This window comes from Pogona vitticeps, chromosome 4 (genome assembly GCF_051106095.1).
Source record: "Pogona vitticeps strain Pit_001003342236 chromosome 4, PviZW2.1, whole genome shotgun sequence".
Taxonomy (NCBI): Eukaryota; Metazoa; Chordata; class Lepidosauria; order Squamata; family Agamidae; genus Pogona; species Pogona vitticeps.
In genome coordinates this window covers 238,849,072-238,861,616 of record NC_135786.1, presented here as the reverse complement: position 1 = coordinate 238,861,616, position 12,545 = coordinate 238,849,072, and the positions used below count along the sequence as shown (strand labels likewise).

The 12,545-nt window shown below is 48.9% G+C and overlaps 1 protein-coding gene and 1 long non-coding RNA gene across 2 annotated transcripts in view; both read left to right on the top strand.

The window, feature by feature from the left end:
* Positions 1 to 12,545, top strand: part of ZC3H3 (zinc finger CCCH-type containing 3) — a 260,148-nt gene that overhangs the window by 28,983 nt on the left and 218,620 nt on the right. The window lies entirely within an intron of this gene.
* On the top strand, positions 4,289 to 10,041 carry LOC140707022 (uncharacterized). The gene is made up of 2 exons (XR_012087030.2): positions 4,289 to 8,710; positions 8,859 to 10,041. It is a non-coding gene; the product is annotated as an uncharacterized LOC140707022 (long non-coding RNA).

Sequence of the window (12,545 nt, the reverse complement as noted above, 5' to 3'; positions counted from 1 at the left end):
TTGTGCTTCTGTTTTCGTTTTGGACCGAGCCCGAGGGCCATTGGAATCTGACAAGCCGAAGGGGGAACATGTCCGTTGGGGTAAGATGGGAGGATCTGGGGGCAGGAGGAAGAGGGGCCAAGCAGGAGCTCAAGCAGTACAATGGTTTTTTTTTTTTTTTTGGGACAATGCTTAGACCCTTCCCTACAATGACGGCCACTGCCCCCCAAGCCAGTGGGGCAAGAGGCCTTACAGACTACCAGGTTCTGGGAGTTGTGGTCCGGAAAGGTAATGTGTCTGAGCTCTGGTTTTGAGATGGTGGACGTTCATCCTGTGCTGTTCACTGGAGCACCCTTGGCTTCTACGGCCCCCTGTAGATGTTCACCCCATGGACTTAAGACATTGCCCCTCCGTTTGCAGCCACGCACCTCAGCACGTCGGCTCCTTAGCCTGCTGAAATCTTCTGATTTTGTTCTGGGTTGGATGATTTCAAAGTGGTTTTCTCAGCCACCGTTTTAAAAGCTCTTTGCTTTCGTTCCCCTCTCTGAGTTTCGGGAAACTTGCTTACCCGGCACATTGGAGGAGTTGTTGTTCAGATGCTCTTCGGAAGGGTAATTGGTTTTGGTCTGAAATATTTACTGGATGGGAACATCTCTGTGTCTCTCCTAGAGGTGGCTGCCCTAGAAAAGCACGGTCAGGGCACACACGCCGACGGGGGGGGGCACACACACACACTCTGAGCCGCCAAGAATCTGTTCCCTGCGCTCGTGGTCAAGTTTTATAAATGCCAAGGCGAAGGGTAGTGACAGCAGTGAAACTGAGGGGTAATTGGGCTTCCTTCTCTTACTTCTCTCTGCTGTTAGGTGAATTACTGGGCTTGTCCCTTCTTTCTTACTGAGGTCCACAGTGTGAAGGTGAAGGACAAAACGGGGATTAACTGGGTCTCTCCCCATATACAGTAGCTGCTTAGAGTAAGGGAGACGAGAGCGCGAAGCTTCCATTATTTCCAGCCATCAACCGCATGTCACGTCGGCTGGTGGTGGTCAGGAAGGAGCTGTGCTTTTGTGAACTGGTCTGTTCCAGGCCGGAAACAAGGATGGAACAAAAAAGGAACACAGGTGGCTGTGTGATCCGTTGGCAAAACCCAGGGTCAGCGTGGGGAAGACTTCTATCGGACCAGGAAAAAAAAAGTCATGGATCCCTTGGGATCCCGCTGAACTCTTCATCCGGCATGGACATTGTGCAGCTGTGGAGTCAGAAGGCATCGGGAGAAACCGAAAAGAAAAGGAAAAAAAGAAAACCAAGCTTGGTGTCAGTTTAACTGTTTTACGTACCATGTCAACTACATTTAATCTCCAGCTCCTTTGGAGGCAGGAAGTTACAGAAACAAAAGCAGGGGAGAAATAAAGTTACTGAACAAATAGTAAACTACTGAATGAATAGTAAACTGAATAAGTAAACAGTCACTTGAAGGGATTTAATCCTGGAAGGCCGTTGTTTATGTTCCCATGGCATGTCCCACAGATGTGCCACATCTGGTGGAAAGGAAGGAAGGAAGGACGGACGGACGGACGGACGGAAGGAAGGAGGTGGCCCCTGGCTGCCTGCCTGTCTCCTTAGCTCTTTTTGGCTGGCACGGCTGCCCCTTCCTCAATTCCACAGCCATGTGCCTGTCGCGCCCCCCCCAGCTGAAACAGCAGAGCTCCTGTGAGTGCTTCTGGGTCACAGCTGGGGGGGGGGCTGTGGCTTCCCCGTTGCCTGTTTTCCTGCTGTTCCATGCCTGCGTCGTGGCTTCATCTGAGTGGATGGGATTATGTTTCTTGGGAATGGGGCCACTCCATTCCCTGAGAATACAATTTGAGCGATGATCTAATCCCCTGAACCAAGTGAGGAGTCATTAGCAGGTTCTTTCTTACTGCAGTTGGGGGGGGGGGGAGAGAGAGAGAGGTGGTGGTGGGGGAGCTGCGTGTCTCAGGATTCTCCTCATTCCCGGGTGTTTTCTCAGGCTGCAAAATGCCAACAGGTGGCACCCTTGGCCGCTGCCACGGGACGGGACACCAGGGGCTGGGAGGCGTCTCGGATCCTTCGTCACTGCTGCACTGCATGTCCCCGTCCCCGGATTTCTTCCATGCCTCTGGTCTGGAGAGCCCTCTAGCTTCCAGGAGCCGAGGGGCTGTACAAAAATGGGCAGGAGGTAGCCGGTTGTCTCTTGCTGTGGGTTTTTGCCGGCAGACGAGGAAGTCCGAATCTTAGGCTCTCTCTGTTGAATGATTTGTTATTTCTCCTCCTATTTCTTTTATCACCCAGTTTGATGAATTCTAGATAACTTAAAAGCTTGTACACTGATTGCCTGCAGATTCAGAAATTTGTTTAGAGTTAATGATACTCTTTCTGCGGATACCGGAAGAACATAGTGTACTCGCATACACAGTGGTGGTGCATTGGCTTGTGAATGGCAAGGAAATGTTTCCCTGGTCTCTCTTTTCATATGGACTGTGCAAAGTATTGATTTTTCTCCTACAATTCTGTATTACTAAATAGATCAAATTCACACTGTGTTTCTAATTTGAATTGCAGGTGAATTGTGTTCTTGGATAAACTGATTTTGGAGGCTCAGGATGAAGGCTGGAGGCAGGCAAGGGATATTTCTAGCAGCTTTTCTATACGTCTTGCCTCTTCTATCCTTGGTCTTGTGGGATGTTCAGTTTCTGTGCGACCCTAGACAGGTGAATGTAGTACCACAAAGGTGGTTTAGCATGACCAAGCATGACCACATGGGGAGATACCCTCTTACACTAGCTGAAATCCAGTAGTAAGTTGCAACTCAAGTAGGCCCTTTGAATCAGTAGGGATACAGTGAGTCATCTCCTCCATTAATTCCATTGATTCAGTGGGGCCAACTTGAATGCAGTGTACTACTATCGGACCAGATAGGTGGGGTATAAATCAAATCAAATCAAATCAAATCAAATCAAATAAATAAATAAATAAATAAATAAATGCTTGGTTTTAGCCATTGTCTTCTGAGGCTCATCAGTGGCCCCTCCCACCTCCAGTCATGGCCAAGGTCAGTTTTACGCCTTTTCTGGCATGTCCTTTGTAATCTCTCTCTGCTCCATAGACATTGATCCCTGTTACTGCAGGTCTCTTAGAGTAATGTTAAAGTGGACAGGCAGTTCTCTGTTGATTGCATGCCACGTTTAAGCAAGTGTGATTGTTCAGGTGGTTTTAGAATTTCAGAGGATTTAACCTTAGCAGCCCCCATATGTTCTTGTGATTTCCCACAGTGACCCTTTGAAACCCAGCCCCCTATTTAGGAACGATTTTTCTGTCATGCAGGTTGAGAATTCTGCTTCTGTTCCATCCAGCTGTTTCAGATTTGGAAATGTATGTAAGTGTTCTGGGGTTTTGTGTTGGTTTTTTTTTTTTGCATAATCTGACTCTTCTTGGGTTACCACTAAATTTGGTATTGATGACATGTCATGAAGCTTCTGACATCCAGTTCTGGGCTCTGAATTTTGCGTGCAAAGGAAACAAACTGGGAGCCGGTTGCATTTCCCACGGCTTGACTCTGGCCAGGATGACAGCCTTCACTTCTTGCAGGCTTGCACAGCGTGAACCCCCTCGTGCCCCTGATCCTGTTGATTACAAACGAAGGGGCTTCCCTCCCTCCCTCCGTCCCTCTGGTGCCGTGCTTCTTCTTGACCCCGGTCCCAGTCCTGCTGGGATGGGCGTTTGGCCGTGTTGGCTGACCCCTGGCCCCACATTCACCCTGCCTCCCTGGCAGCATCTGTTGGGGGCCACCTGCACTTGTTTTCTCCCCCCCCATCATCCCACACTCCCGCAGACCCACTGTTGGGTGTATATATAAAACAGTAAATCCTCTCGGAAGGAGTGATGAAAATTACCAATTAGCTGCCTGTGTGAAAGCGAAGAGAGAAGCAGCTGGGAGGAGGCGATTGCTCGCCGGCCCTGGACTCCCAGAGTAACCCTATCCCCTTCCAAATCGCCTTCCAAACTTTCCATTTCAGTGTAACAAGACAAAAATGCCCAGCAGGTGTGTATGGGTGTATTTGGGGGCCCCTGGGGGGGGGAGGAGGAGGAGGGAGGGCTCAGAAGGAAACCTTAGCTGCAGGTTTATTCTGGTGCTTGAGAGCTATCTTTGCGTCTCCCTTTAGTGCTCGTGTTCTCGGGTCACCGGCAGAAGCATTCGGCTTGGCATCCGAGCCACGACAGGCACGTCTCCCCCCCCCCCCCCCCCGTTCAGCCAGCTCAAGGCTGCCGTTGGGAGTTTCTTGACCGGCCGGTGGATGCCATTCTGAGCTTAAGGTTTGCTTTGAATGCTTGGAATTCACAAATTAGATCTCTAACCATATGGGATCGCCATAAATTAGAAAGGCCACGCTCCTGCGGCACAGCACACAGGAGGGCTGAACTTTTCAGGAAGGTTGTTTTGGAAATGGCGTTGGAGCCAGGGTGTTGCCTCTGACCCCATTTGCATCTAACCCCCGTTTGGCTAGGCTGCCGGTCTTGGTCTGAGTTTTCCTAGGGCAGCCGCTCATTGTATAAGTGCAAGTCGAAAGCATACACAGTATGTCAGCTGTTAAGCATGTGAAAACTACAATTTAAGGAAATGTACTTGTTTAACGGTGCCATGGATGCATAGTTTAGCCAGTCAAGAGATAGCTCCTTTGCAGAGAAACAACTTGTAATTGTTCAGGTTTGGAAAGAAACATCTTAATTTAATCATGGATTCTGGTTCTGTCTAACTTGGAAGTGGCTTTGCTCCGCTACTCTTCTCTCGAGCTCAAAGCGCGTTGTTATTGTGCAGGCTCTGTGCTCTCAGTTATCCTCTGTGGAGAGGGCTTAAGTTAATTGGAGTAGAGTGCAAGGTCAAAACTGGGCATTGATCAGTTCACACTGATGGGTGTCTGTTCACATGCACGTTTTCTTGCAGTTGCACCCCAATAACTGCTTACAAAGGTTAGAATGTTTTCAAGTGCAAACTTATATGTAACTCAAAGTAAATACCATTCTCATATCTGATCCATCTCTTCAACTGTTGACATGCTGATATGCATTCTGTTTGTGTAAGGTCTCTGACGTACCCCTGCACAAAATATAGGTGTAAAACATGGGAATATCACCCATTTGGCAGGATTTACCCTTGTGCCAGTTTAGGCCATCATGTGGCCTGTATTCCAAAGTTTCTTTTTTTAAAAAATCACCTCTAGCTCTTACTGAATAATGTGTGCCTCAGTGGGCTTCCATAAAAATTGAGTCCCATTTTATTTTCCATGAGCTTCTAGGAGCTTAGGTAGGTGGAAGGGAAGACCTGGGAAGAACATAGAGAAGAAAAGGGTGATAAATATGATGATTTGTATTGCGTTTATGGTTGCTGATAACTTTAGTAAATTACCTATTTGGGCTGCGTCTCCCCACTTGCACGGGCTCCAGCCAGCCAGGCCAGTCTGGAATTTTCCGTGGTCCAGATGAGTAACATTTCCAGGCCATGCTTTAGAATTATGGGTGGCTTCCCCCCCCCCCCCCCACAAAAGCCAAATTTCCACCGAGATGAGAATTGGAAGAATTTTATTTTAAACTACACTTCTCCTTAGTTTAGAGAGGTGTACTCTAAACTACACTTCTCTAAACTAAGGAGAAGTGTAGTTTAGAGTAAAATTCTTCCAATTCTCATCTTGGTAGAAATTTGGCTTTTTTGGGGGGGGGGGGAAGCCATCCATAATTCTATGGGCTTCCTTTTGAACAAGAAGCACCTCTTGCTGATGAAGGCCTCCTCACTTTGAGGGCATTTTGAGCCCTTAGTTCCTTAGTTGAAGTGCCCGTGTAATCTTGTTTTGAAGGGAAGGAAGCAGTGAATCCAGAGCTGAGATACCTTGGCCTGCCATGGATTTTTCCTCTTCCGTCTCTTCTCCTGCTTCTCTCTGGGCTGTAGGCAAATGAGCTGTAGGCTCATCATATGGAAATTTGGGCTTGGTTCTGATGTGCATAAAATCGAAGGCTGCCTGTACCTCCGCTCCATCTGGGAACGCTGTCATCGCTCCATGTGGAAGGTTGTGATGGGTTGCAGCTTGAGTGGGAAGTGACCCAATAGTTTTCTTTCCCTTGAGGAATGCCAAGGAGAAAGAAGGCCGTAGAAGCAGCGTCGTCTGATTAGCTACAGATGGTTAAGAAACAACTGTGCCAGTACATTTGGATTAACTATGCATCTCTGTTGCTCTCAGCAGCCCTTTTGGGCAAAGAACCTTGGGTTTTTGGCCAACCGTTTAAGGATCTACAGAGACGTTGGAATACAGTGGTGCCGAGACGTTGGAATACAGTGGTGCCTCGCTTAACGGCGATAATCCGTTCCAGGAAAATCGCTGTTAAGCGAAAACATCGTAAAGCAAAAATAAAAAGCCAATTGAAACACATTGAAAACGTTCAGTGCATTCCAATGGGCTAAAAACTCATCGTCTAGCGAAGATCCTCCCTACGGCGGCCATTTTCGGTGCCTGTATAGTGAGGAATCCATCCCTAAACACAGCGGGGAGCCATTTTAATTACCTGCCAGCCATTTTGAAGCCACCGATCAGCTGTTAAAAAACTATTGTTTTGCAAAGAATCGGTTCCCAAAGCAGGGAACCAATCATCGCAAAGCGAAAAAACCCTATTTAGACCATCATTTTGCAATTGCAGAAGCGATCGCAAAAATGTCGTCATGGAGCAGTTTCGTTGTAATGTGGGGTAATTGTAAAGCGGGGCACCACTGTACAGATCTGTCACTCATCTGAAAGTGTTGTGATTGTGCCATTTAGTTCCATTCTGGACCAAACCTTGTTTTAAAGGCAAAAGAGGTCACTTCCTATAGGCTGGCTCTGACCCAGGTCCTATTAGCAGTGGTCCTCAACTTTGGGCCTCCAGAGGTTCTTGGACTTCAACTCCCAGAAATCCTGGCCAGTGGAGGTGGTGGTGAAGGCTTCTGGGAGTTGCAGTCCAAGAACCTCTGGAGGCTCAAGGTTGGGGACCACTATGTTAGTGGATGTCAGCTGGAATCTTCCAGCTGTTTTGAGTGAGTGCGTCTCCAGGGATTTGGGATCAGGAAAACAACCGGTCACCGTCGATTCCTGCAAGTTTGAGAGCGACTGGCCCACGGTTAGGCTGAGGCACAGTCCTGAAGCTGCAAGGCCAGACCAAGGTCCTAAAGAGGGAAGCTAAGCAAAACAGGGCCTGATCTATAAGAGGAGAGAGTTTTGCCAGCAGGAGGAACACACTTTGGACCGCTCTTCTGTGCCAGCGGTCTTGCACAGGTGAGCCTAAGGTGTGCTCCACCAGTGGTTTAAATGCAAATGGCCTGTAGGGGGCACACTGGGCCCGTGTTTCTGCTGGTCCACCTTCCTGTCAACCTTGCAAAGAAGGTTTGCATCTTTTAAAACCAGTTCCTTGGAAAGTGGTAGCAATTAAGTTCCCTAAAGGCGAAACAATAATATCAGAAGCAAAATGCGGTCAATCCATGTAATCTGGTTGCCCGGGAGGCAGATGTCTTCAGAGCTGTTGCTGAAAACCACTCCTGGGTATGAAGTCTGAGCAGGCTGAGCCTGGCAGCTCCTGCTCCCCCTTTTATGAGTCTGAATCACGATTTGGGTTTGTCTTTGAGTTGTCTGTCTGTATGTTTTGGCCTTTTTTTCATTGAGAAGCTTTCCAGACTACCTTTAAGCCAAAGTCTCAGAGTGGTTTCAAAAAACAACAACCCAAAAATGAAAATAAAACATGAGTGGCAATGCCTTAAAATAATTAAGCGAGGAAAGCTGGAGGAATAAAATCGTTTGGTGTTATTCTTTTAGCTGGACACACACAGAGAGAGATAACACACCTGGTCTCAGATGGCTCCGGGAATTTCACAGACCCGGCAGTGTCAATGAGAAACCCACACTTGGGCATCATCTTGGATGGTGTGATAAGGAGTTCTGTCAGGTTTTCCGTTCCCTCTGGACCATTTTAGGTGGGAAGGAGATTCTTTTTAAAAACTCAAAGTAACTTTTAAAGTCAGAAATTCCTTGGCGGGGGAGACGTGACCAGTCCTCTGAGAAGTGGAGAAACATGAGCTACAAATTCTTTGCCCCTAGAAGTAGTTGATGGGGTTTGTAGTCCCCTTGGTATGTAACAGAGACTTAACTTGAATAAAGTTTTATTTTGCAAAAGCATGGTTCACATTTAATTCATGTAAGTTAAATACTTGTAGTCCAAAAGGTATAACAGCTTTTCATTCAACTCATCAATTTCACCTGCCTGTCTTTCCATCTTGTAACTTTACTGAGCAGGAATCCTCTTTGTAAAATGTAACTCCCAACAGTCATAACTGTGGAGGCTCTGGCTTGTGGGTGGTGGCAGCGAGAGGTATTTCCATAAATGCCCATGTAGCCAGAGTGAAATTTGTCCCTCTAGTTTTCCGACATACCGCTCAGAGGAAAAACAGGCCCACTCCTCCATGCAAAACTATGAATCTGCAGCGTCCAGCTTAGTCTCAGCATTCGTATTTCTCAGAGGGTGGTTTCCTTGAAAGAGCCTCATGAGCTAGCCGGCCTCTCTCAGCCTGGTCTACCCAATAGGGCTGTTGTGGAAAAGAGCTGGAAAGGACAACCGTGGACCTCGCTCCGAACACTTTGGAGGAAAGGGCAGGAAACAAAAGGAACCAGTCAAGATGTCCGTAGGCAAGACACAGAAGTGACAGGTGAGCGGGGGAATAGGGTGGACGCCCCCCATGGCAGCTGACAGCAAGGGTGGGAGGTGGGAAGAAATAAGGACATGCTTTAGAGGAGATCCTTTTTTCCAACTGTGGTCACCTTGATTTCAGCCCCCCCCGCCTTTGTTTTTCTCAGCTGTGGTCCCCTGGATGTCCTGGGAAGGAGGGCAACACCCTGCAGCCTCAGGACAGAGCCTCACCCCTCGGTTTGCCACGTCCGAGAACCATCCCAGCCGCTCCAGAGACGTCATTACGGGACTCGCAGAGTGAATTCCTGCTTTGGCAGCTTTTTGCAAGAGAGCGTTTGGCAGTGGCCAAGGGAGCAGGCACCGCTAAGCCTCGCTGGAATTGTGCGGGGCTGGGAGTGCAGGAGGCCGAGGGATGACCTCCGTGGCCTCCGGCCAGGTGGACAGGTAGTGCCACCACCGAGGCTGTGCCTTCTGTAGTTACATAGCAGTGGTGATAACTCTTGAGGGGACAGATTCTTGTTTGAAGCCTGTTGCTGAGCATCAGTGCTGAGCATGCCTCCCAGCCCCCCTTTGCTAATATATTCTATACCACTTTACAACGTTGATTTGAAAAACGTTTTAGATGAGCCTGTGCCGTCTACTGCTCCCTCCACAGCCTTTTTTTCTGGGCCAAGAAGAATCTACATTCAATCACTGGTACTTATTTGCATCTTGTGAATTGCTGACTGCAAACAGCCTCCAAGATGGGCATTTCCCAAAATCCGTGGAAAAAAATGGCAGAGAGCAGCAAGAAGCCAAGGGCAGTGGGGATGTTTACAGGCAAGCCTTCCCTAAGAAGCCAGCTACCTGTGCGTGGTTTTTAGATGGATTGTTGTGCATTACTGCTTTGACTGGATTTTTTGGACTACTTGTGTTTTGCGTTTCTCAAGAGTGACATTTTTTAAAATGTTTGTATACTTATTGATCTTTGCCTCAATATTGCCTTTTAATGATGAAAGACATCTCCTTATTCATTGTTCATAGTTTTAAATATTGTCTTTTAATGATGTTAACTGCTGTTGTATACTCATTGTTTTCAATTTTAAATATTGTCTTTCATTGTTGTAAGCCACCTTAGGTCCTTTTCAAGGAGAAAGGCAGGGCAAAAATATTTTAAATAAATACATAAAGAAAGAAAGAAAGAAAGAAAGAAAGAAAGAAAGAAAGAAAGAAAGAAAGGAAGGAAGGAAGGAAGGAAGGAAGGAAGGAAGGAAGGAAGGAAGGAAGGAAGGAAGGAAGGAAGGAAGGAAGGAAGGAAGGAAGGAAGGAAGGAAGGAAGGAAGGAAGGAAGGAAGGAAGGAAGGAAGGAAGGAAGGAAGGAAGGAAGGAAGGAAGGAAGGAAGGAAGGAAGGAAGGAAGGAAGGAAGGAAGGAAGGAAGGAAGGAAGGAAGGAAGGAAGGAAGGAAGGAAGGAAGGAAGGAAGGAAGGAAGGGAGGAAGGGAGGGAGGGAGGGAGGGAGGGAGGGAGGGAGGGAGGGAGGGAGGGAATGTACCCTAGATGCCTTGAAAAAGGAAGGCAGGCCATAAACGGTGGACCAGGACATGAGCATCAAATGTTGATGGAATGAGGCACATCAGAAGTGGGCCAGTTTCCAATGGTCTGCCAATGAACACAGTCTCATTGGGCAAGTCTTGCTGTGTTTAGGATCGGCTGGTCACTCCTTCACTGACATCTCTAATCAAGGGCTAGTAGCGTTATATAGATTCCCTCCAGCATCAGAGGGGGTGTGTCTCTGAACTCCAGTTGCTAGGAAGCCAACAGCAAGGGGACGTGTTCACGTGCACGTCCTGCTGCTTTTGGGCTTCCTGCGGGCTCCTGCAGGTTGGGCATTATGTGATCAGGATGCTGGAGTGCCTAAGCCTTTGGTAGAAGCTAGGATGCGGACATTCCTGCTCATTTTTCCTGATCCCAGGCAAGTTCTAGGACAGGCCTGGCTGAAGCTGGAGTAGCTTAGACAGACAGGGGTCAGGCTAGCTGGATTTCCTTGCCACCATTGCTGGAGGAACAGCCAGGAAGCCCTCCACCTCTTCCCTCTGGCCCAGCTTCTACTACCCTATGCTCCCTGTTCCTCCCTTTTGGGTGCCTCCCCAGGTGACTATGAGTGAGCCAGGCAGCTGAACAAACTCCTGTCCGCTCCCTGGTTCAGTAGGACATCCACTGCCAGCCATGGTTCCCATCCAGTGGTCCCCAACCTTGGGCCTCCAGATGTTCTTGGACTTCGACTCCCAGAAATCCTGGCCAGCAGAGGTGGTGGTGAAGGCTTCTGGGAGTTGTAGTCCAAGAACATCTGGAGGCCCAAGGTTGGGAACCACTGCCATATACAATCTGGAAAGCCTGTATGCGGCCAGTAAAGCACTTAAATAAATAGGAGTGGGCAACAGGGGTGTCAGCAAGAAAACAATGTGCCAGCCACATCTTCTTTTTTTTCTACTGCTGCTTGAGGGTCTAGGCTCTCCCTGGAACAAAACAAGCCTTCTAGTCGCTCTACCCTTCCCATATGTGATCACCTGGTTTGCTGCTTAATTAACATTCTGCATGATTTTCTCTGCTCAGAAACACCCACAACTCTGAAAGCCTAAAATGTAGAGAGATTTGGGGCTAGCAAAATCCCAACAACAGTGTCTGGATGCGTGTTCTTCCAGACTAGGAAAAGAGGATGGCTCTGTTTCGATCCCTGGCTTTCTTAACTGGGGACTTGACCTCCCTCTGTGTCGGCTCTGCTGCGTGCCAGGGCCTCCCTCGTTCTGCTTGACACCCTTGTTCCTTCCTCGTATGTGGGACGTTGAGAGCGTGTTTATGTGGCGCCGGCAACTGTGGAGGCATTGCAGTTCCGCGTTTTCATCTGCAGAATTGACAGCCGGCTTGGGTCCGTGGTTCGTGCCCTTGGAGCAGAGCAAAGCATTGAGCAGGGGTGGCTCAAGGGCTGTCAGCTTGACCTGTTTGGTGCAGTTTGGGGAGGGAAAGCTGAAGGCCCTCCAGCCCCCCCCCCCTTGCCCAACAGATGGTCTTGATCCTGGGCTTGTGAATGACCAGGAAGTATCTGTCAGTCACTCTCTAGATGAGGGCACAGAAGAGTCCCGTCTCAGAAGAAGAATGGTCGCTACAAAGGAGCCCAGAGCGGGCAGCTCAGAGGTGACATGGGAAGTTCCTCTTCCGAAATTCAGCAGCTCCCCAGGGCGAAAAGGCTTGAAGGTTCCCCGTGGCCGGAGTAGGGCTCCCCTTCCGTCCTGGGGTGGTGTCAGGCGGCTGCTCCATCCGCTGTGGGTCCTGTGCCTGCCACCGGCCCCTCTCGTTGAGCCCCTTGGCCACGGGGCCGTCAGTAACGACGCAGCAGCGCTCCGAGGAAGGGAGCGTGAATGCTCTTGGTGGCAACACGTTGCTTGAGTGCAGCGCAGCTGTTGGTATAGTAAATAATGCAGTGCCTGTGTGTAGCCGAGCTGGTAACTAAGACGCTCGCCGGTTCACTACATTGTGAAGTAATGAAGTGGAAATGAACTGCCTGCCTCGGGAAGGGAGCAGGGAGGGGATTATCCTCCCTGACAGGAGTTCTCGGCAGCCGAGATTGATGGGATGTGCTGACGTCGGGCCCCAAACATGACCGGCTCACTTTGGAGAGCAATTAATCTGAGGATTCAGTAATCTGTCATCCTCTGGAGTACCCTAATAGGTGGACGGAGCTTCACCAGATACAGGAAATTGGTGGGGTGGTTTAGGAAGAAGGGCCACCCGCCCGCCCACCTTTCCTGCGGCTGCAGTGGCTCGGTATCGCCAGAGTGGCCATATGGGAACATTCCCTTGGTTTTTGCTTTAGGTCG